General features: G+C 41.2%; 12 non-coding genes across 12 annotated transcripts; 9 read left to right on the forward strand and 3 right to left on the reverse strand.

Moving 5' to 3' along the window:
* Position 1: 1 nt before the first annotated feature.
* Trnaa-ugc (transfer RNA alanine (anticodon UGC)) lies at positions 2–73 on the forward strand. Its single transcript has one exon. It is a non-coding gene; the product is annotated as a tRNA-Ala (tRNA).
* A 968-nt stretch (positions 74–1,041) lies between these two features.
* Positions 1,042–1,122, forward strand: Trnas-gcu (transfer RNA serine (anticodon GCU)). The gene has a single exon. It is a non-coding gene; the product is annotated as a tRNA-Ser (tRNA).
* Positions 1,123–1,127: 5 nt separating this feature from the next.
* Positions 1,128–1,198, forward strand: Trnaa-ugc (transfer RNA alanine (anticodon UGC)). The gene has a single exon. It is a non-coding gene; the product is annotated as a tRNA-Ala (tRNA).
* A 461-nt stretch (positions 1,199–1,659) lies between these two features.
* Trnas-gcu (transfer RNA serine (anticodon GCU)) lies at positions 1,660–1,741 on the forward strand. Its single transcript has one exon. It is a non-coding gene; the product is annotated as a tRNA-Ser (tRNA).
* A 326-nt stretch (positions 1,742–2,067) lies between these two features.
* Trnaa-cgc (transfer RNA alanine (anticodon CGC)) lies at positions 2,068–2,139 on the reverse strand. The gene has a single exon. It is a non-coding gene; the product is annotated as a tRNA-Ala (tRNA).
* Positions 2,140–3,165: 1,026 nt separating this feature from the next.
* On the forward strand, positions 3,166–3,247 carry Trnas-gcu (transfer RNA serine (anticodon GCU)). The gene has a single exon. It is a non-coding gene; the product is annotated as a tRNA-Ser (tRNA).
* A 5-nt stretch (positions 3,248–3,252) lies between these two features.
* Trnaa-ugc (transfer RNA alanine (anticodon UGC)) lies at positions 3,253–3,324 on the forward strand. The gene has a single exon. It is a non-coding gene; the product is annotated as a tRNA-Ala (tRNA).
* Positions 3,325–4,206: 882 nt separating this feature from the next.
* Trnas-gcu (transfer RNA serine (anticodon GCU)) lies at positions 4,207–4,288 on the forward strand. Its single transcript has one exon. It is a non-coding gene; the product is annotated as a tRNA-Ser (tRNA).
* A 5-nt stretch (positions 4,289–4,293) lies between these two features.
* Positions 4,294–4,365, forward strand: Trnaa-ugc (transfer RNA alanine (anticodon UGC)). Its single transcript has one exon. It is a non-coding gene; the product is annotated as a tRNA-Ala (tRNA).
* A 249-nt stretch (positions 4,366–4,614) lies between these two features.
* Positions 4,615–4,686, reverse strand: Trnaa-cgc (transfer RNA alanine (anticodon CGC)). Its single transcript has one exon. It is a non-coding gene; the product is annotated as a tRNA-Ala (tRNA).
* A 1,009-nt stretch (positions 4,687–5,695) lies between these two features.
* Trnas-gcu (transfer RNA serine (anticodon GCU)) lies at positions 5,696–5,777 on the forward strand. Its single transcript has one exon. It is a non-coding gene; the product is annotated as a tRNA-Ser (tRNA).
* Positions 5,778–22,561: 16,784 nt separating this feature from the next.
* On the reverse strand, positions 22,562–22,635 carry Trnan-guu (transfer RNA asparagine (anticodon GUU)). The gene has a single exon. It is a non-coding gene; the product is annotated as a tRNA-Asn (tRNA).
* Between the last annotated feature and the right edge of the window lie 250 nt (positions 22,636–22,885).

A 22,885-nucleotide genomic window follows, 5' to 3' on the forward strand; every position in this document is an offset into this window, starting at 1 on the left:
TGGGGATGTAGCTCAGTGGTAGAGCGCACGCTTTGCATGTGTGAGGCCCCGGGTTCAATTCCTGGTATCTCCAGAATTTTTCAGATGTTGACATTTTGTAAACTTAAGCAAATTCATGTGCATGATGTATAAGCAAAAGGTGTTTGTTTTTTTGCTCAAATTCTAAATTACTTAAAGGGTGGGCATCCTTTTGCATTCCAGGAGATTAATTTTATATCTGGATCGTATTCTTTTCTCAAACATTCTGTTGAAAAAGCAACTCCAAATCAACAAGTCGTCTGCAAGATTATGCATTTATAATTTAAATATGCAACAAAAGTTGAATTTGCCGGGGATTGAACCCGGGGCCAGGAAAGATGCCAGGCAGGATGGGGAGCATTGGAAGAAAATAACAGGAGCCATGTGTGACAGAAAGGTGCCAAGAAAGCTGAAGAGGAAACTGTAAAAACAATGTAAGACTAGCAATGATGTATGGGACGCAGGCAATAGCCATGATGAAAACACAAGAAAGGGAAATACAAGCGGCAGGAATGAAACTGTATCGATGGTCTCTGGAGTTGACAAAGTAGGGCCGAGTAAAAAATGAACACATCAGAGAAAGAATGCAAGTCGGAAAGCAGGAAGATAAGCTGAGAGAGACACGCCTTAAATGGTTGGTTCACGTCGCAAGGACAAACGAAGGAAAAAGAATAAAACAATAAAACAACTAAAAAAGAATAAAACAACTGCAAGTTGATAAAAGAAAGCGAGGAATGCCGAAAAGAAGATGGAGAAATGATGTGACAGAAGATATGGAAATAATAAGAGTGAAGGAAGAAAATCCTGCTGACTGAATGAGGTGGATGACTCCAATTTGCACCGCGACTCCACTGGAAGTAAAAATAAAGCCAGAGGAAGAGGAAAATGTACACCAACAGGATATCTCAAACCATTGCAGCAAGCTTTTTGCTTACAATTTTCAATAACTTTACAGTTAAGTCACAAAGAACTTTGAAAACATTGAACGTAAGATTTTGTTGGTACTCACACTCTTTTATGGAAGACGAGGTGGCCGAGTGGTTAAGGTGATGGACTGCTAATCCATTGTGCTCTGCACGCATGGGTTTGAATCCATCCTCGTCGGATGTGGGGATGTAGCTCAGTGGTAGAGCGCACGCTTTGCATGTGTGAGGCCCCGGTTCAATTCCTGGTATCTCCATAATTTTTCAGCTGTTGACATTTTGTGAACTTAAGCAAATTCATATGCATGATGTATAAGCAAAAGGTGTTTGTTTTTTTGCTCAAATTCTGGATTACTTACAAGTGGGCTTCCTTCTGCATTCCAGAAGATTAATTTCATATCTGAATCGTATTCTTTTCTCAAACATTTTGTTAAAAAGCTACACCAAATCAACAAGTCGTCTACAGTATAATGCATTTATAATTTAAATATGCAACAAAAGTTGCCGGTGATTGAACCCGAGGCTAAGACAGATGCCAGGCAGGATGGGAACACTGAAAGAAAATAACTGGAGCCATGTGTGACAAAAAGGTGCCATGAAAGCTGAAGAGGAAACTGTAAAAAGAATGCAGAACTAGCAATGATGTATGGGACGCAGGCAATAGCCATGATGAAAACACAAGAAAGGAAAATACAAGCGGCCGAGTGGTTTTATGGAAGACGAGGTGGCCGAGTGGTTAAGGCGATGGACTGCTAATCCATTGTGCTCTGCACGCATGGGTTCGAATCCCATCCTCGTCGAATGTGGGGGTGTAGCTCAGTGGTAGAGCGCAAGCTTTGCATGTGTGAGGTCCCGGGTTCAATTCTTGGTATCTCCAGAAATTTTCAGCTGTTGACATTTTGTGAACTTAAGCAAATTCATGTGCATGATGTATAAGCAAATGGTAATTGTTTGTTTTTTGCTCAAATTCTGGATTACTTACAAGTGGGCTTCCTTCTGCATTCCAGAAGATTAATTTTATTGTTGGATCGTATTCTTTTCTTAAACATTCTGTTGAAAAAGCAACACCAAATCAACAAGTCGTCTGCAAGATAATGCATTTATAATTTAAATATGCAACAAAAGTTGGAGATGCCGGGGATTGAACCCGGGGCCTCACACATGCGAAGCGTGCGCTCTACCACTGAGCTACATTCCCACCTCCTTTCCACGAGGATATGATTCGAGCTCACGCGTACAAAGCACAATGGATCAGCAGTGTATCGCCACAACCACCCCGCTACAGCGCCTTGCACGATATTGGAAGAATCCAATGCAAGTGTTACTTTTTTGAGATGTTTATACAAAATGACGACGAATCTTAGAAAAGTAAACCAAATGTGAAATGTGCAAATGGACATGTTCGTAAGGAATCTTTAGAAATAAGCGTTTTCGGTAATCAAGTAAAAGTGATTGATGAGGACATTCAAGTCATTACCCTCAAAGGTTTTAACAAACTTAATGTTTTTCGTTCGACAATTCATGAGAACGGAAGGAGCGACAGAGAGGTGGCAGATGCCAGGCAGGATGGGGATCATTGGAAGAAAATATCAGGAGCCATGTGTGACAGAAAGGTGCCAAGAAAGCTGAAGAGGAAACTGTAAAACAATGTAATTCTAGCAATGATGTATGGGATGCAGGCAATAGCCATGATGAAAACACAAGAAAGGGAAATATAAGCGGCAGGAATGAAACTGTCACGATGGTCTCTGTGGGGTTGACAAAGTAGGACCGAGTAAAAAATGAAATCATCAGAGAAAGAATTCAAGTCGGAAAGCTGGAAGATAAGCTGAGAGAGACACGCCTTCAATGGTTGGTTCACGTCGCAAGGACAAACGAAGATTTTATCGAAAAAAGAATAAAACAACTGCAAGTTGATAAAAGAAAGCGAGGAATCCCGAAAAAAGATGGAAAAATGATGTGACAGAAGATATGGAAATAATAAGAGTATAGAAAGAAAATCCTGCTGATTGAATGAGGTGGATGACTCCAATTTGCACCCGCGACTCCACTGGAAGTAAAAATAAACCCAGAGGAAGAGGAAAATGTACACCAACAGGATATCTCAAATTATTGCAGCAAGGATTGTATGCTTACAATTTACAATAACTTTACACTTAAGTTACAAAGAACTTTGAAAACATTGAAAGTAAGATTTTGTTGGTACTCTCACTCGTTTATGGAAGACGAGGTGGCCGAGTGGTTAAGGCGATGGACTGCTAATCCATTGTGCTCTGCACGCATGGGTTCGAATCCCATACTCGTCGAAAGTGGGGATGTAGCTCAGTGGTAGAGCTCACGCTTTGCATGTGTGAGGTCCCGGGTTCAATTCCTGGCATCTCCAGAATTTTTCAGCTGTTGACATTTTGTGAACTTAAGCAAATTCATAAGCATGATGTATAAGCAAAAGGTGTTTGTTTTTTTGCTCAAATTCTAGATTACTTACAAGTGGGCATCCTTTTGCATTTCAGGAGATTAATTTCATATCTGGATCGTATTCTTTTCTCAAACATTCTGTTGAAAAAGCAACACCAAATCAACAAGTCGTCTGCAAGATCATGCATTCATAATTTAAATATGCAACAAAAGTTGGATATGCCGGGAATTGAACCCGGGGCCAAGAAAGCTGAAGAGGAAACTGTAAAAGAATGTAAGACTAGCAATGATGTATGGGACGCATGCAATAGCCATGATAAAAACACAAGAAACGAAAATACAAGTGACAGGAATGAAACTATTGCGATGGTCTCTGGGGTTGACAAAGTAAAACCGAGTAAAAAATGAAATCATCAGAGAAAGAATTCAAGTCGGAAAGCTGGAAAATAAGCTGAGAGAGACACGCCTTAAATGGTTGGTTCACGTCGCAAGGACAGACAAAGATTTTATCCAAAAAAAAAGAATGAAACAATTGCAAGTTGATAAAAGAAAGCGAGGAATGCCGAAAAGAAGATGGAGAAATTGTGTGATAGAAGATATGAAAATAGTAGGAGTATAGGAAGAAAATCCTGCTGACTGAATGAGGTGGATGACTCCAATCTGCACCGGCGATTCCACTGGAAGTAAAAATAAAGCCAGACGAACAGGAAAATGTACACCAACAGGATATCTCAAACTATTGCAGCAAGGATTGTAGCTTACAATTTTCAATAACTTTACACTTAAGTCACAAAGAACTTTGAAAACATTGAAAGTAAGATTTTGTTGGTACTCTCACTCGTTTATGGAAGACGAGGTGGCCGAGTGGTTAAGGCGATGGACTGCTAATCCATTGTGCTCTGCACGCATGGGTTCGAATCCCATCCTCGTCGAATGTGGGGGTGTAGCTCAGTGGTAGAGCGCAAGCTTTGCATGTGTGAGGTCCCGGGTTCAATTCCTGGTATCTCCAGAAATTTTCAGCTGTTGACATTTTGTGAACTTAAGCAAATTCATGTGCATGATGTATAAGCAAATGGTAATTGTTTGTTTTTTGCTCAAATTCTGGATTACTTACAAGTGGGCTTCCTTCTGCATTCCAGAAGATTAATTTTATATCTGGATCGTATTCTTTTTTCAAACATTCTGTTGAAAAAGCAACACCAAATCAACAAGTCGTCTGCAAGATAATGCATTTATAATTTAAATATGCAACAAAAGTTGGAGATGCCGGGGATTGAACCCGGGGCCTCACACATGCGAAGCGTGCGCTCTACCACTGAGCTACATCCTCACGCCCTTTTGACGAGGATATGATTCGAGCTCACGCGTACAGAGCACAATGGATCAGCAGTGTATCGCTTCAACCACCCCGCTACAACATCTTGCACGATATTGGAAGAATCCAATGCAATTGTTACATTCTTGAGATGTTTATACAAAATGACGACGAATCTTAGAAAAGTAAACCAAATGTGCAACTTTACATGTTCGTAAGGAATCTTTAGAAATAAGCCTTTTCGGTAATCAAATAAAACTGATTGAAGAGGACATTCAAGTCATTACCCTCAAAGGTTTTACAAATTTAATGTTTTTCGTTTGACAATTCATGAGAACGGAACGAGTGACAGAGAGGTGAATAAGATATGCCAGGCAGGATGGGGAGCATTGGAAGAAAATATCAGGAGCCATGTGTGACAGAAAGGTGCCAAGAAAGCTGAAGAGGAAACTGTAAAAACAATGTAAGACTAGCAATGATGTATGGGCCGCCGGCATAGCCATGACGAAAAGATAGGGAAATGCAAGTGGCAAGAATGAAACTGTTGCGATGGTCTCTGCGGTTGACAAAGTAGGACCGAGTAAAAAATGAAACCATCAGAGAAAGAATTCAAGTCGGAAAGCTTGAAGATAAGCTGAGAGAGACTAAATGGTTGGTTCAAGTCGTAAGGACAGACGAAGATGTTATCGAAAAAAGAATAAAACAATTGCAAGTTGATAAAAGAAGGCGAGGAATGCCGAAAAGAAGATGGAGAAATTGTGTGAAAGAAGATATGGAAATAATAGGAATGAAGGAAGGAAATTCTGCTGACTGAATGAGGTGGATGACTCCAATCTGCACCGGCGACTTAAGCGAAAGTGAGAATAAAGCCAGAGAAAGAGGAAAATGTATACCAACAGGATATCCCAAACTATTGCAACAAGCTTTGTAGTTTACATTTTACAATAACTTTACACTTAAGTTACAAAGAACTTTGAAAACATTGAACGTAAGATTTTGTTGGTACTCTCACTCGTTTATGAAAGATGAGGTGGCCGAGTGGTTAAGGCGATGGACTGCTAATCCATTGTGCTCTGCACGCATGGGTTCGAATCCCATCCTTGTCGAAAGTTGGGATGTAGCACAGTGGTAGAGCGCACGCTTTGCATGTGTGAGGTCCCGGGTTCAATTCCTGGTATCTCCAGAATTTTTCAGCTGTTGACATTTTGTGAACTCAAGCAAATTCATATGCATGATGTAGCCTATAAGTAAAAAGTTTTTGTTTTATTGCCCAAATTCTGAATTACTTACAAGTGGGCTTCCTTCTGCATTCCAGAAGATTAATTTTGAGTTGTTTATAAAAGGGTGTGACCATGGCCGGATTTAGCTAATGGGGGGGCCCGGGGCACTTTTAGATCGGAGGGCCCCCTCCGCGCAAAAAAAATTTTTGCCCCTATCGCGCGGAAAACCATTTCCAAATAGGAACAAATTACACACGCATAGAAAGAAACGAAAATTTATTTCTACAATATTACCCGATGGCTCAATTGGTTAGCGCGTCACTTCTGGAACGAAGAAGCTTCACGATCAAGCGTCGCTGGTTCGACTCTCGGGGTGTGCGCTTGAGCAATGCACGTTAAGGACTGCTCTCCATTCAGCGGCATCTAATGGATGGAATAGTTCCTCGGCAACAAGACTTCAACAATCGGAAACTTCACTCTGTCAATCTCGGTGACCGGGCCTGTGTCAGTGATTCAAAGCCTCTACAAGTATGCGAAACTGCCAGGATTAAGCTCTTCAAGAAGCTTTCCCAGTCCGAGGATAAAGATTCAATCAATCATTTTTGACATAGTTTTCCAGCTAAGCTGTTATCAAGATTTGCATTGAAGGACGTTGTCTTGATTCTCAGGATGTTTGCTACCCAGATAGCAAAATCTGTCATTTTTACATTGATTCTACGTGACGGATTTTGTTGTCTGGGATAAGTGTTTGTCGGTCAGTCTGTTTCTTTCTGGAGTTTTTTATGGATGAAAATACCCTTAACTTCTCACAAACAATATGTGCTGACCTGCCCCTACATGCACAATAATTTTCTGGACAAACTAACTAATTAATTAAATTCATTGCATTGCATGAATGTAATTCTTTATAAAATAAAGGAAAAGTGCGTTCTAGTTCAGGTCCTTAGGGGCAAAAATGAGCATCTTTAGGCTAAACGTGTTACACGTTGTTTTTTTGCACTTTTTTGTTGTTGATGAATCCATAGACTCCTTTAGTAAAGGACTGGAAACTGACGATCTCGGGGTTTTTAACTTGAGTCTGAATGATTAACTTGAGTCCTGGCTTAAATGACTTCTAGAGAAGCTAGAAACACTATGTTGGATTTCATATTAGGGTTTTTGAGGATGGCGAGTTCAATAGTGTTATTTTCAACACCGCTTGAGGTCATTTTCAAGGTCAAAATATTATACTTTAAGGTCAAATTACAGAATTTTGGTAATTTTTGCCCAATTTTGCGTCTAAATCGTAAAGCAAAACTGTTTGAAAGAAGTCTGTGACGAAATATGCTATTACATAAACATCATATGTATTTCTCAACACTATGGCTATTATCTAAAAGAGTCAATGATTACAATATAATACACAAATTGACAACACATAACAAGATGACACTATAATAGACAATGTCTATCACTAGTTGGAAAGCTTTTCTTGCCCCCTGAGGCATCCCAAAGGCTTTTTTTTGTCACTTACATTGAGGACATAAGCTTTCAATTGAATGTTGGCTAAAGTAATACAAGTAGCATTATACTACTAGCTAAAAGTGCATCTACAAAGGATAACAACTCAGCAAAATGAAACCGGCAACGCATTTCGGTCTTGCCAATTGCCATGCAAATTACAGCTTTGATTTCAATAAATTGTTACGTCACAAAGGCTTGGAACCGCAATGTTTTGCTAGGGCATATGAAATCACCAAAATATTTCCGAAAATAAATAAAAAGAACTTCAAAGAACTTACGCAGTGTAGAGAAAATATCTTACACAATAGATGCGGTAGGTGCACAATATCATATTTCGTCACAGGCTTCTTTGAAACAGTTTTGCTTTACGATTTAGACGCAAAAATGACCAAAATTCTGTAATTTGAGCTTAAAATATGATATTTTGATCTTGAAAATGACCTCAGGTATTGTTGAAAGTAACACTATTGAACTAGCCATCCTCAAAAACCCTAATATAGAATCCAAGATTGTGTTTCTAGCTTCTCTAGAAGTCATTTAAGCCAGGACTCAAGTTAATCATTCGGACTCAAGTTAGAAACCCCGAGCATGGGAGGTTCCAGTCCTTTACTAAAGGAGTCTATGGATGAATCTAACTTCAATTTTAGTGAGTGTCGCAACTTTTTGGGTCACGTGATCACCCCCAAATCGGGGATTCCCCCCAAATCAATTTTGAGCTCTTTTCACGGCATTTCTGTGCAATTAAATACGTTATTTTTGTATATTTGGACTGACTGCCACTACAAAATACACGAGACAAAAATCAAACAAAATTATGTCATCAATGACGTCATAATATCATTTTTGCTTGTTTTTTCTTGTTGTAGTCGCTTGTTTGTTGTTGGTATTACTTTTTTGGTTACAATAAGTTACCAGTGCTAAAACAATTCCCTTTTCAAATATGACGTCTGCACTGCATCATGAATGACGTCATAATTGTGTTTTGTGATTTTTTTTTTCAGATGTTTTTCTTACTAGTTCAGGCCCTTAGGGGCAAAAATGAGGATCTTTAGGCTAAACGTGTTACACGTTGTTTTTTTGTGGTTGATGAATCTAACTTCAATTTTACCGGGTGCCGCAACTTTTTGGGTCACGTGATCACCCCCAAATCGGGGATTCCCCCCAAATCAATTTTGAGCTTTTTTCGCGGCATTTCTATCCAATTAGATACGTTATTTTTTATATTTGAACTGACTGCTACTACAAAATACACGAGATAAAAATCACGCAAAATTATGTTATTAGTCGTCGTCGTCGTCTGAGCTTCTGGGGCCGAGGGTCTATCCTTTTACCACCCCAGATTCACGATGTTCCCGGACTACATTGGAAGGCTGCTAGAGAGCAGCCAGTCTTTAGTTTCATCATCCATGACACGCAGACCTTCCACTCCGTTAGGTGGCTTGAAGATGGTACAGTCATTGATGATGTGGTCTGCGGTCTGTTCCTTGGCACCACATTCACAGGAGGAGGAAGAAGCCATTCCCCATTGGTGCATGGTTGAGCGGAAAAGCCCGACGCCCGTACGGAGACGGTTGAGGCGCACCCATGCCTGTCTCTGTAGTGTCAGGCCGATGGAGCGTGTGTCGGCGTCGGGGATGAATGAATGGAGTCTGGTGGTGCTTGACCTCCATTCAGAATGCCATTTATGGTCCGCCCAAGTAGCCGCAGAGATGTCTTGTTCGTCAGCTTCGTTGATCAGAAGCCGAGCGGCTGGCACGAATGGGTGTCTTGATTTCAGTCGGCGGGGGTGCTCGTTTGGGAAGGCAGAGATCTTGTGGTGGAGAAGATGATTAGGCTCCAGTGCCCGTCGACCGAGGGACAGAGTGGCTTCTTCGCGACGAAGCTCAGCAGGTTGGATGCCAGCGAGAATGGGGAGATTGTCCAATGGTGTGGGACGCAAGCATCCGGTCACTGTGCGCAGGGCGCTGTTTATGGCAGTGTCGATGTTGTGGCAGTGAGCACTGCGGCACCAGACAGGTGCACAGTACTCTGCTGAAGAGTAGACAAGGGCTAAGACTGCTATTCGCAAAGTGTCAGCCCTCGCCCCCCAGCTAGAGCCTGCCAGGCGCTTCAGTAATGCAGCGCGGGATGTCAGTTTCTTGCGCAGTGACACCAAATGGTGGCGGTATGTGAGCGATCTGTCTAATGTCACCCCAAGATACCTTGGCTCGGGGCAGAAAGACAGAGGTTTTCCGTTGTTGTGGACATGTAGCTCACGATCAGCTTCCCGATTGTGTAGGTGGAAAGCTGCCGCCACAGTTTTGGTTTCGCTGAGTTTCAGTCGCCCGTTCTGGAGATAAGCTGAGATGGTTTGCATGTCCTGGCTCAAGGTGTCTTCTAGATTTTCCCACGACTTTGTGGAGTGGAGAATTGCCAGATCGTCCGCATAAGCGTATTTTGCGGAGACCGTGGTTGGCAGGTCGTGGGTGTAGATGTTGAAAAGAAGTGGAGCCAGGACCGATCCCTGTGGGACGCCATTTTTCAGGCGTCTCAGTCTGCTTCGCCGTGGGTTGCCGGTGGTGAGGGTGAAGCTTCGATTCCTGACAAGTTCCATGATCATATGGACCATATGTCGGTCAGGAAGCAGGCGAAACAGCTTGTAAGTAAGGCCGCGATGCCATACAGTATCGTAGGCAGCTGTGAGATCTAGAAAGACAGCGCCGGCCTTCTTTTTTGCCTCAAAGCAGTCCTCGATGTCCTGGGTCAACAGTGTGACCTGATCTACAGTGGATTTTCCGCGCCGAAACCCAGCTTGCTCTTTTGGAAGGAGCGGGTCGATGATTGGGTTGACGCGGGCATAGATCAGTCTTTCGAGGATCTTGAAAGGAACACAGAGGAGGGATATCGGACGATAGCTCTTTGGGTCCTCTGGTGGCTTGTGAGGCTTAGGGATCGCAACTACTAAAGCTCTTCTCCAGATTTTTGGGATTGTGAGGTGGTGCAGGCAGGAAGAGAGGAATCTACGTAACCAGGACTTTAGGGCATGGCCAGCATGGAGCACAAGCTCAGGGCAGATCTTATCGGGCCCTGGAGACTTGTGTGGTTTCACTAGGCGGAGGGCGGTGGCGAATTCCTCTGGAGTGAAGTCTCCAGAGATTGTTTCGTCTGGTGGTGTTTCCACTCGCCATAGGGCAGATACTTCCTTGGCAACAAGGGGGGATGCCTTGCGGTCCTTTGTCTTGTACACCCCGTTCTGCACTAGCTGGGAAGCGATGGCATTAGCAGAAACGGGGCACTGACGAGGGGAGTTTGCTGAGCGCCCAGTGAGGTTGTTGATGATGCTCCATGCTTTGCGGCTTGAGTGTGAGAAGTCGATGGTTTGGACAGCTTCGTTCCACCGCTCAAGCTTCTTTGTGTCCAGCCGCTCAAGTAGTCTGGTGGCGGCGGTGTTAGAAGCAGCACCACTTGTGGCGGCTAGGTATGAGCGGTAGAGAGCTTCACACTCAGAGTCCCAGCATGGTTTATAGCTGGTTCGATGGCCACGTGGTATTGTGGCCTTTGCCGCAGTTATTATGGCATTGCAGAAGTCCTGGTATGCCTCGTCTGCGTTGCATGTTTCAGTCGGTGGTAACTTTGCAGCAGACTCATTGGTCAGGAGGCTGTATTGATTTCAATCGGCTTTTTTGAAGTTCCATCGCTTCACCGGTGAACTCGGGACAGGAGCCACAAGTTTTGGGGCGATGATGAGGGACGGCCGGTGTTGGGACCGCGGGAACTTCTCAAGCACACGTCTGTCTGGAAGAGAGCTGTCGACACTCGCGAAGGCCAAGTCAGGGTTTGTCCCTGTTCCCCAGCGGCCGGAGTGAAAACTGGCTGGTTCCTTTGGATTGAATAGGAGGGCAAGATGGTTTGTAGAGGCCCAGTCAGCCAGCAATTCTCCGTCGCTGCTTGTGTTGTTGTAGCCCCAGTCGATGTGCTGGCAGTTGAAGTCGCCAGCGTAGAGACTGGGGGAGGGGAACGTTGGAAGGGATGATGGCAACATTCGCGAGGGTGGGGGCTTGTAGATGTTGACGATGTTGTAGTCTGAGATACATATGCACACCCACTCAATCTCGGCATCAGTTGGAGATTGGTCGACAAACGTCCACTTAAGGCTCTCATGCACAAACGTGGCAATGCCGTGCTTCCTGCTTAAGGTAGACCCGGCTAGCGTGTAGTTGGGAATGGCTAGCTTATCTGCAGAAGTGCAGTGGGTCTCCTGGAGGAGGATGACGAGTGCCCGGTTGGTATCGGCAAGCTGCTCCACAACTTTTCTCTTGCTTGTTGTGTAGCCTTCTATGTTGAGCTGCAGAATGGTGGGGCGTCTGAACTTATCAATTGCCCCTTGCAGCTGTGCCGTCCGGGTGGAGGCTCTTTGTTGACAAATTTCGTTTCTCATCTGGTTGAAAGCAGATGGTACTCACAGGATGGGGCACGAGGAGCCATTTGTCGTCCATCCCAGTTATTAGTGACGTCATAACACTAATTTTTTGCTAGTTTTTTTCTTATTGTAGTCACTTGTTTGTTGTTGGTGTTACTTTTTTGATTACAATAAGTTACCAATGCTAAAATAATTCCCTCTTCAAATATGACGTCAGCATTACATCATGGATGACGTCATAACTTTGTTTTGTGATTGTTTTTTCAGATGTTTTTCTTGTAGGTTAGTATAGTAGGTAGGCAATAACCAGTATTTTATACAGGTTGATTAGTGATAGGCCTATCATGAATGTAACTACCAAAAAAACTACTCATCATCGGCGTATGAGCAGATCTTTCCAGGCTCGATTGGAGGGCAGGAAATCATCAGCCACTCAACAGTCTCGTCGTCCAGGACCTTCAGACCATGCGCATCGTGTGGAGGTCGGTGGGTTAGGCAGTGGTGGATGACATGGTCTGCGGTCTGTTCAGTGGCACCACACTCGCATTCTGGTGAAGGAGCCAGGCCCCACTTGTGCATGTCCGAACAAAAACGGCCGACGCCAGTTCGCAGGCGGTTGAGCCCGACCCACGCAAGCCTTGTAAGAGACATCCCCGGTAGACGGGGATCGGCGTCGGGTATGAAGTCACGGAACGTGGAGGTGTGGTTTTGCCAGTCCGTGTTCCACTTGTGGTTCATCCAGTGTTTCGCACTTAAACCAAGTTCTTCTGTGTTCTGAAGTAGTTGTTGTGCGGCAGGCACAAAGAGGCGTCTTGATTTCAGCCGTTGCTTTGAAGGTGGTGGTCGCTTGAATGTTGCATGGAGGAGATGGTCGGGGTCCAGAGCGCGGCGAGCGAGAGAAATCGTGGCTCCTTTACGACGTAGCTCAAAGGGGTTGGATGCCTGCTAGGATGGCCATGGCCCCCGGGTTGGGAACCCCAGGTCTATAATATAGACGGTTCAGCACTCATACAAATAATAAAACCCAAAGGTAATGTGAAAACATTTGAAGAATACATTTTTTAAATCGTTATCCCTTACGTTACTAGCAAGGCAGCAAAGTACAATCATGTTGACATTGTCTTCGATGTATATCTGAAAAATAACATCAAGTCTTCAGCAAGAAACAGGCGAGGATCTGGATGTTACGTGGCTGTCACACGTAATACTCGTCTTCCTCTTAATTGGTCTGAGTTTTTGAGAAATGACAGCAACAAAACTGCGTTATATCAACTGGTTCAACAAGCTGTGATAAGATTGTTGTAACATCGTTAGATACAGCTCTTAGTAATCAAACATTGGACATGTCTGAAATTTCCCCGTGTGATCACGAAGAGGCAGACACCCGTATGCTTCTCCATGTGAAACATGGAAAATCCGATGCCATAGTCAAAACATTAAATGCTGATGTGGTAATTATTGCAATTTCTTGTTTTGACAAATCAGAAATCTGTAAACTATGGGTTGAACTTGGAGTTGGAGAAAAAACTCGCTTCATTCCAATCCATGATATTGTTTTATCTTTACCTCAATCTTTGATGATTTGCGTTTCTTTGCCTTTGTTTTATGCTATCACAGGCTGTGATAGGCTATTGTTTCGTCTTTGGAAAAAAAGGCTTGGGATGGTTGGATGCTTAATCTTACCGAAATGTGTTGTTTATCTAACTCTCTGAATTTCTCAAGCTCTCCTAGTTCTATAAATGACATACAAAAGTAGCCTATGTCATGGCTCTTTATGGCAATGGTCCTACTATCACGGATGTAGACGATTGCCGTTATATGATGTTTACCAATGGTTGCATTATTCAAAGGCTGCCACCAACGTCAGCTGCTCTGATGCAACATTCACACAGAGCGATATATCAAGCTGAAATATGGAAATCAAACCTCGTAAATGTTCAGCAACTATCTTCTCTTTTAGCTTGGGTTTGGAAACATAATGATGCAAATCAGCTTGTTCCGTTTTGGACCTCAAGCCAATCCGCATCATCGATTCATGAAATGATACATCATTGTAGTTGTCAATCTACTTATGGCTCTCGATATTCCTGAAAGAAAAAATGCACAAGCCTTTGTTCATGCGAGTACGAAACATGCAATTCGACCACACAATCTCCAATCCTCTGTCATGTTTCATCTTCAATCCACATTGACGTTTCATCTCCAATCCACACTGACCATTCAAGAAATGCTTTTGATTTTTTAAATTCTATGTTGTAACTTGAAAAAACTTGTCGTACGAATTTTCTTAACATCAAATTACGTAGGCTTACGGTATGAATTTAACACTAAATTCTGCTACTGGTAGTTTTTTCATCTTGAATTGACAGTGGACTCAGACATTGCATAATCTGGTGTTGTGAATTCATTTGATTTCTAGATCATAATTACATATTATTTTAACTTTTAAAGTGGCATGGCTAAAAGGGAAATTCACCCCTGGTAGTTGTTTTTCTGGTTATATCCTTGATGACGTCATTATTGCGTCATACTGTAGGCCTACTGGTATTGTTGTTATTGCTTGCAATTGCAAAATTTTAAGCCTTTGCAAAATTTATAATGATAGTATTTGATCGCTTTTTTCAGATTAAACTTACCTTTGGTTCCTAAATTTCAAGTTGTCTAGTCTTAATAATGTAATGATGACGTCATAAAAGATGCAATCATGACGAAACTACTTTTAGGAATTGTGAAATGGTATTAGTAACCGGTACTCCAACTAAAACCAACAGCAAACAACCAAAATAGGTTAAAAAAGCAAAAAAAATTAATGACGTCATCAATCAAACTATTTTGTGTTTGTTTTGTCTCACTTATTTTTGTGTGCTTTTTAAGTTAAAATACGCAAAAATCAAATATGCAATTGCACAAAATGGCGTAAAAACAGCTGACACGTGATTTTTGTGGAAATCACCGATTTGGGGGTGATCACGTGACCCAAAAAGTTGCGGCACCCACTAAAATCAAAGTTGGGTTGACCAACTGCAAAAATATGCAAAAAAACAACGTGTAACACGTTTAGCCTAAAGATTCCCCTAAGGGCCTGAACTATTCTATGTGGAAAGTTTTCAGACTTTCTCGACTTTGCAGTTCAATCAGTTCAAGTTGGAATTCGATTGGCGCTTTATCACACTGAAATGAAACTGGGTAACAACAACTTAATAACAATTTGCACTCAATATCAACCAGAAGCAACAATCACTTTTTCCTCCCCTACTTCTCCAAAAGACTGACTCAACAATCGATTCAGTTTAGTGAAGTTAAAGTGTGGAACAATCTCCAGAAAACCATCACTGAAATTGAAACCTTTTCAATATTTTGCAGTAACCAGGAAAAGCACTTGCGTTCTGAAAATTAACCTCTAACAACCTATGCTGTAACTCTTTAATTATCTGACTGTATTATTGATTGTTGCACCAAATCCTGGTATAGCATGCCTTTCCAAATGCCACTCTTGTAAATTTATCCTGCATATATTACTGTATTATAGCCTACATTAACATATCTTACTATACCTATACGTATATCAAGTCATATATTACACCCGACTGGATAAGGATGATGATTACTATACTCTTCCATGAATAAGCTACTATACCATATTGCATAATTTAATATTTGCCAGATAAGAATATATCATTAAGTTACTACCAGCTTGCATCTAACTACTCCCTGATTATTATAAGCTATTATGTTCGTTCAGAGGATCGCTTGACTTTTCGTAAGATTATTATTTATAGGTTGGTTTGGAAAAGATGCTTGAAACAACTCAGACACTGCATCCTTCATCGGCACTACCAAAGAATCTCCACCTCTCATTAGCAATACCAAAAACACTCCATCCCCAGTGCCGGATTAAACAAGTGCGGGGCCTGTAGCAGATTGATCTGATGTACAGATAATGATTGGGAAGTAATTGAATATTTTATAGCTTTGATATTTTTTTGATTATACTGTAACCGCTCTTCCCCATCGTGTTTCGCAGATAGGCTAGTTTTTAATCAACTTCAATTTTGAAAATGATCTCTCTCCAGTACAATTAGTTACCATCATACATAGATAAACAAATTGTCAATGTTAGGAAACGTGGTGTCAATATTATTTTCTTTAATCAATGTGAAATATTTGAGTTCTGAAGAGGAGTAATCAATAGCAATGTGCTTTACGAATTGGTGTATGCCTTGTGACGTTGCTCCAACCAGATTGTAGGCTGTCCAATACTGCAAGGAAAGCTTCCACCGGAAATCTGTCTTTAGTTGATATCGTAGGCCACGGTTGATATCCATTGCAACTGAAATTGAACGGCCACTGCCAGCATTCTCATCGTGCGTTCGATTTTGGACAAATCTTCTTGTGCTTGTTGGTCGGTAATGCAGCACTTGAGTCAGCTTCTGCGCCTCTGACTCAAACTTAGCGAGTTGTTCTCTGAAAGTCTGTAGGGATCCTGCCAAAGAGGCACACAGCGCTGAAGCAATGATGAGATGTTGCCGCTTTGTTTGAAGAGAGACTTGACTTGCCTGGAGCTGGAAGCGATCGGGTAAGCTATTTCAAAAAAACCACTAAGATTCCAATTTCGAGCAACTCCATTTTCTCGAAGAGTCCATTTTTCTGCTGCCGACATTCTGCCTTTTGCACTTGGTCGTTTGCAAGTTTCTCCAGTGCCTCTTTTTTGAAAAGAAAACATTCTTTAATTAGGGGAGATGTTTCACCAACGGGCCATTTTTCACATAGGCTATTAGGCTAGTTATTTTTTATCCATACAAAGCTCATGCGTCCTTCTTTTTTGGCACAACAGGAGGTCACATACCCTGGTATATTCAGACAAAAAAGTTTCTTAGTGTTCCAACAACTAACTTCCGAAAAATAACTATTAGATTATAGTAACAAGTACCCCGTTGGTCAAACCCCTATACGACCAACGGGCCACTGCTATTCGACCAACGGGTCATTTTTACATGGCAAAAAGTTGATGCACTGAAGCTTATTTTGGACTATTTAATAAACGAACAACATACACGGTGGCCTTTCATTTCCAAAACCTACTATTATGACACAACAATGAGTTGGGATTGGATTCTTGAATCTTCAAGTGCTAAGGACTTCCAAATCCGTCCATTGTCACTCAATGACGTAATAATGCCCCCTTGGACACCTAATGTTGCCCATTTGAAGTTCCCGTTTCTCCTCTATAAATTTCCAAAGTTGGTTGGTTTTGTGGCGTATTTTGGAATTTATTTCTTGTAAGCGCCAAACTTGAACACACTAATTTTGAATTTAGGGGATTTTTTGGTTTTAGACTAATTTGTCACTGTGCTGTGACTTGACTTGACGTGCTGGGTTGCCAGATTGGCCTTTTTAAGGTTTCGAATTTGGCATTTTTTAAAATCTGTTGGCCTTAGAAATTATACATTTGGCCTTTTTCTAGATTTGGCCTTAAATTTGGCCTTTTTTTAATTTATTGTGTTGGTATTGTTGTTTAAATTTACTGTGTCACTGTGCTTGACTTGACTTGACGTGCTGGGTTGCCAGATTGGCCTTTTTAAGGTTTCGAATTTGGCATTTTTTAAAGTCTGTTGGCCTTAGAAATTATACATTTGGCCTTTTTCTAGATTTGGCCTTAAATTTGGCCTTTTTTAAATTTATTCTTCAAAATGCATAATAATCAATATTTCTCATATATCGTGACCTTACCAGATGAAAACCATATTCACCATTGTTCAAGACATGTTCTACACTTGTTTAATACTCGTAATGTGACGCTGGCGCCGAGTCAGCAGACTGCGCTCACCTCTAAGCCAGCCAGTGATGCCAGATCTCACCATTGTAGCGGATTTAAACTCATCCGCTACAGATCTTTTGTACTTGTTATTTTTCGGGCTACTTTCAGAAATATTTTTGCTACAATTTATCAAAATCCGCTACAAGTCATAAAATATCAAGAAATATGAATATTATAGACATTACTTTGATAGAAACAGGTAAATATCCATTTGGCCTTTTTTATCTAATATTTTCCTTGTTTGGCTTTTTTTTAAAGTTCGTCCCGATAGCTCAGTTGGTTAGCGCGTGACTTTGTGAACGAAGAAATGAAGAATCTTCAAGATCAAGCGGCGCCGATTCGACTCTTGGGGTGTGCGCTTGAGCAACGCATTCTAAGGACTACTCTCCATTCAGCGGTACCTAATGGATGGAATAATTCCCCAGCAACAAGACTTCAACAATCGGAAATTTAACTCTGTCAATCTCGGTAACCGACCCTGAGTCAAAAGCTTCTACAAGTATGCGAAACCAGTAGCGTACCTAGGGTGTGGCAGGCATGGCTCGAGCCATGGGCGCCACATTGAAAGGGGCGCAAAAATCGGTTGGTAAAAGCAAAATTTGTGACTTACACTTTCTTCAAAATCCAATTTGCGCCCAATACAATGATCAAAAAGGAGTCTCTCTTTTACTGTAAAAAGGTGAGTCCCACACTTGAATCCAAGCATCGGGGGATGAGAAGATAAGGTTCTCATTATTGCCTTCGGCACTAACGAGAGTAGGGTGGCCAGCTCCTTTCTTTTGGCCGCCTTTCCTTCAGCAACTACGCCCACCCACTTTATTACACCCTGGGTAAAGGTGAGCGGTGTTTTTCAACTACCAGCTTAAGCTGGGAGTCGAACCAGGATTGCATGATTGGAAAGCGAGCGCCTTATCCGCTGTGCCATCCCAGTCAACAACAATTGGAAGTTTAGTAAAGTCGCTAAGCAGCGATTAGTTGAAGCTTAGAAGTAGCAACAGAGCTTACTTATTAATTTTTATAAGAATTTTTAAATCTAATCTGTTTGACTTCAATTTGGCCTGACCAGAGCACTCAGTGCAGATGCAGTGTAGGCTACTGTAGATGCAGTGCAGTGTACGTGCAGTGCAGTGTACTGCATCTGCAGTGTACATTTGTTATTTTTCTTTGTTTCAATTGTGTTCGTTAAGCGTGCTGCATCATTTAATGCTTTTGCTGTAATAATATTGCACAACAAAATAAACCAATCAATCAATCAGTCTGTTCTACGAAGAAATTAGCGGTAAAGTATTATTGAGCCTATAAGCATGATTATATGAAATTCTGAAGCCAAGAATTAGGCTAAGTAGCCTATGACTTATTTTTACTTTTTATGCTGGCGCTGCCTAGCACTTATAAGTCTGAAGTTTTGAGGTTCATTCACAACTTCACAAGCTGTGCTTTATGAATATACGCCGGTACCGTACTTTTATCTAACTTCCTTTCAATGGAATAGGCTAGTGTCTTTCGAGCGCCAGTTACTATCGTAATATACCACATGCAACAAATAACTTAATGTAACATACCTTCCAAACTAAATGTGTTTCATTTACAAAGAAATTGCAGTTTTAATATGTTGTATATAATTTTTGTAAGATTGTCAATTTGGTTTGCCAATACTACCGTATGATAATGTGCCTATTTGAAGATGCTATGGTCCATATGAATATTTCATACAATGATTTTATTTGCTGGGAAGTTTTGCTTATTTTGTTGTTTAAGCGGAATAGCTTACATTTTATTGCGGCCAAGGTCAATCAAGGGTTAAACCACAATAGGCTTCTTACCTTCGTTTGGGGACAAGTAGATTGACGCGCTTTAGTTAGTTTGTAGCGGTAGGGCCTAATCTGTATTTAAAAGAAGACCAGTATGACGCACTAGCAAACAATTGACATTAACGATACATACGACAAACCAACGATAATAGCAAACAGGGGTAACTCGAAGGTCATAACAAACTTATGTCCAATAATTCACTTGGTAGTAGGCTACACTACAGTATAAACAGCGTCAGATGAAAAAAAAGGGGAAGCCGCGTTAGCTAGTTTTTATGTGGGAAATAATTTGGAAAGAAGGCTCAAAGCGCACCATTCTATCAAACTGATTGGCTCCGCAGAGGGAACAAAACTTGCACGACGAAACAATCTCACGTGACTGCCTTTGAACATTATAAAACGGCAATAATACATTTATTTTCTTTGTGATTTGTTCATAAAAGATATAGCTTTGGTAGAGAGTTTGCTTTGTTGAACCATAGAGGAATAAAACAAAGTAACTTCATCGGGTTTAACATGCTGTATTACATAGGCCTACACAAATATAACATAATTATAACAAACTCTAACGTTTACAACACGTGGCCTACGTGTGTCTTCATCAATTTTCATTTTATATATATTGCAGATATGTATTTCCTGATGAGGACACACGTACGTGTCGAAAACGTTTGAGTTTATTTTTTAATTATGTTATATTTGTGTATGTAAAACATCATGTTAAACCTGCTGAAGTTACTTTGTTTTATTTCTCTATGGTTCATAAAAGACTTGCATTTAATATTTAACTTAAATTGTTAAAAAACCCAAACCTAACAACCAAAAGTGCAATTAAAGAGCACATCGCCTCTTGTGAAACTTGCACTGACAATGCCTCGATCGACCAATTTAAAGTTATTTCTCGAGGCAGATCTGATTTTCAGACTAAGATCATGGAAGCCTTCAGAATCAAACGTAACAATCCAACCGGCAGTTATTCGACTGTGGCTCATCATCGTTCCTTTTGTGTGTGTTCTGATTGTTTGTCCAATGCCTGTAGTTTACACCTCATGTGATCTGTTGACTGTTTCCCACCGTATAATTTATTCGTAATCATTTTTGTATCATTTGTTCAGTTTGTGCTTTTCAGTCGAGAGTGTCGTTACAGTCATAGTGCAAAGTCAAATTTATCTTACAATTTTTTATTTTATGTAGGCTATAGGCCTATTGCAGATTTAATTCCTGATGAGGACACACATAGGCCACGTGTAGAAAACGTTAGAATCATTATGTTATATATTTTGTTTTGTGTGTAATACATTATGTTAAACCAGGCCCGTAATTATACATTTTAGCTTGGGGGGGCTCAAAAGCTGTTGCGAAGTAAAAGGCTATGCACATAACATTTGTAGTTGCAATGAGTCTAATTTGCGGTTTTTCGGGCAAAGGCACGGCATATGTTATAAAGTCATAAGGTGCTAGATAGCAGTAATTTCGAATGATTGGGATAATTCCAGCCAAAACATGAGTAATTCCAGTCAAAATGATTGCAGAATAGAATAGATGCAATATTTTTAACACACAACTTTGTCAGGAATGATCCTCGTGACTTTGTCTGGTACAGGTCTCCACCAAACCAATTTATCCCCTTTGGGGTGTAATATTCGCCAGTAAACGTCAAAAAACACTAACAGCTATCCAATGTTGATGGATTTGTTTTTAAGAGATATTTATCGACGATATTTCCAAAACCAGCATCTTACTCCATTGTAATTGCTTTTACCTGAGATGCCTTGCCAAAAAAACTCACCCAAATTTAAAAATCATTATCGTGCAACCTGTCTGGAATAACCCTAAAACACCGACACACGCCCCATCGGCCTGACACTAGCCTACAGAGACAGGCATGGGTGCGCCTCAACCGTCTCCGTACGGGCGTCGGGCTTTTCCGCTCAACCATGCACCAATGGGGAATAGCTTCTTCCTCCTCCTGTGAATGTGGTGCCAAGGAACAGACCGCAGACCACATCATCAATGACTGTACCATCTTCAAGCCAACTAACGGAGTGGAAGGTCTGCGCGTCATGGATGATGAAACTAAAAACTGACTGCTCTCTAGCAGCCTTCCAGTGTAGTCCGGGAACATCGTGAATCTGGGGTGGTAAAAGGATAGACCCTCGGCCCCAGAAGCTCAGACGACGACGACGACGAACCCTATAACTATTACCCTACCAGTAGCCTACATCACAACTACAAAATTACAAGCAAGATAATTGTACAAAGTGACATAGGCTATGAGAATCAAAACAAATTAAATATAGAAAGTCTTGGGTCTGGGATTACTCATTTGGAAAACCAAATGTAGCTTGCCTGGCAGAGTTTGCATTGATGAAGTCCCTTGATATATCGTTTGCATTCAAGCTAGAGACTTCTTCATTGTGTACATGCAACAGCAATAAATTGTACAATCTGTCATGAGACATAGATGTTCTTAAACAAGTTTTTAAACGCTTAATTGCTGAAAATGAAAGCTCGCTGCAAGCATTAGTTGATGGTGCTAACAGAATCATTTTCACCAGTTTTTTGACTTCCCCCAACAGATTTGAATACAATATGTATCTCTTACTTTGAGCTTGGGGGGGCATTGCATTGCCCCCCCAAGCCCCCCCGGCAATTACGGGCCTGTGTTAAACCCGCTAAGGCTATTTTGTTTTGCTTGCGCCATTTTGCATAGGTACGCCACTGTGCGAAACTACCAGGAATAACCTGTCAAAGCTTTGTCAGCCCGAGGATAAAGATTCAAAACCAAAAACCAAACCTTTTGTATTACCGGTATTTTGGCTTTAAGACCTTTTCATAGTCTGGCATCTCTGCTTCTAAATGCTGATATTCAACAAGAACAAATCCAAGCTCGGATTCTGGCACAAAGAGTCACGACTTATAATGCTTATTTTATCTTGTTTGAGTTTGGCTTATTTTTGGCCTTTTTTCTACCTATTTGGCCTCAATTTGGCCCTTTTTTTTAGTGAGTTGCCAGGTGCTTTTCTATTCATGTTGTGTATAATTGTACCGTGCTATAGGCTACTGCTATTCTTGCAACAGACAAAATAATTTTTTTCGCTCTCTCTCTCTAGTTTCAACCGTTAAAATGAAAAATGAACGTCCCTGGGTGGGCTCGAACCACCAACCTTTCGGTTAACAGCCGAACGCGCTAACCGATTGCGCCACAGAGACCGCGAGCGAAACGTGCAGAGGATATGGACTTCAAGTTAAAGCTGCCTTGCAATTTTTGATTTTTTTTTCTTGAGAATATGGATCAAGCCTATTAATTTACCGCCAGGCTATCTGCAAAATAAAATGTGAACGTGAAAGATAATGAAGAATGGTTGAATTATAATTATTTGTCTTTCGTAGTTGACATCACAGAAATGCTAGCTGAGCTCAATTTGCATTTACAAAGAAAAGGTCAGTTAATTGTGTAGTT

Source organism: Aplidium turbinatum, chromosome 3 (assembly GCF_918807975.1).
Source record: "Aplidium turbinatum chromosome 3, kaAplTurb1.1, whole genome shotgun sequence".
Classification (NCBI taxonomy): Eukaryota; Metazoa; Chordata; class Ascidiacea; order Aplousobranchia; family Polyclinidae; genus Aplidium; species Aplidium turbinatum.